Source organism: Mandrillus leucophaeus, unplaced genomic scaffold, assembly GCF_000951045.1.
Source record: "Mandrillus leucophaeus isolate KB7577 unplaced genomic scaffold, Mleu.le_1.0 Scaffold300, whole genome shotgun sequence".
Lineage (NCBI taxonomy): Eukaryota > Metazoa > Chordata > Mammalia > Primates > Cercopithecidae > Mandrillus > Mandrillus leucophaeus.
The window spans coordinates 3,315,457-3,316,997 of NW_012103144.1; positions in this window are offsets into that span (position 1 = coordinate 3,315,457).

Consider the following 1,541-nt stretch of genomic DNA (forward strand, 5'->3'; position numbering starts at 1 on the left):
CCTGTCACTGGCTTTGCTGGTGGGCTCACCCCTAGGTTTTCGGTTTTGGCCTCTGGCCCCAGTGTCTCGTCAGGGCCCCTGTCCTCCCCTCCCCTGTCCTCCACTCCCCTCTCTTCCCCTCCATGTGTTGTGTGAACAGTAACCATGTATATCTAAAGAGATATTATGCTGGTATAAAATGTGGTTACTGAATGATAACCAAACTGGTTTCATTATACTAAGAGTTCTCAGATTACCAGTATATCCCAGAACTCATTCTTTTTTTAATTACTTGTTTGTTCATAATTTCATCATGAAGAAAGCTAAGAGTTTGTTTTGTATTGCTAAATTCCTTCAACTGCTTACACAAAATGATATTGAATGGTTTGAATCAATGCTGAATGATAGAAAAGGAAAAACAAAAGTTACTATTTGACTTGTCTAAGTTAGCAAGTATATTTAATGTATGTTAAGCAGGTTAATTTATACAAATTATATCTAGTTTATTCTTTCATACTGTCCTTCAGTCTGTCATTTTTAATTTAGGTATTTTTCATTATATTAATAATGAAAATTTTAACAGAGGTTTTCCAATAAAACAGATTATAATAAACTATATAATTATTGATAAAATGATAAATTGATAAAATAATCAATTGATAAATTTATCATGATAAAATGATAAATTGTTTTGAAAACCACATGGAAAGTAACAGTTTCTTTAAATGTGGCAGAATCATGAAATATTAAATTTTTTCTGAACTTATTGGAAAGAAAGTCATTCATTTAATTGAAAATCATTTTCATTAATTTGGATTTTAACTGTTTATGATACTAACACATTTTATCTTAATTCAAACTAATTTTAGATGGTACTACCACTGCTAAGCTTAGCATTTAAAAATATACACAAAACTATAGGCCTACTTAATTAAGAAAATTTCTCTATTTTCAGAGAGGAGAAACTTCTTAAGAAGTTAGTAATAACATTTCTTCAGTTTCTTTAATTCAGTTCCAACACTTTGGAATTTAGACACTTAAAAAATCTAGGATATTTTTAGAATAATCATAAGCGGCCGGGCGTGGTGGCTCACAACTGTAATCCCAGCACTTTGGGAGGCTGAGGCAGGTGCATCACAAGGTCAGGAGATTGAGACCATCCTGGCTAACACGGTGAAACCCCGTCTGTACTAAAATCACACAAAAAAATTAGCTGGGCATGGTGGCGAGCACCTGTAGTCCCAGCTACTCGGGAGGCTGAGGCAGGAGAATGGTTGAACCCTGGAGGCAGAGCTTGCAGTGAGCCGAGATTGCGCCACTGCACTCCAGTGTGGGTGACAGAGCGAGACTCCGTCTCAAAAAAAAAAAAAAAAAAAAAAGGAATAATCTATTATCATCATTAAGCCTCTTGAATTAAAGAAATGAGGAAGTAGTATGGCAAAGATTAAGATATCTTTTTTTTTATATTTATTTATTATTATTATACTTTAAGTTGTAGGGTACATGTGCATAACGTGCAGGTTTGTTACATATGTATACTTGTGCCATGTTGCTGTGCTGCA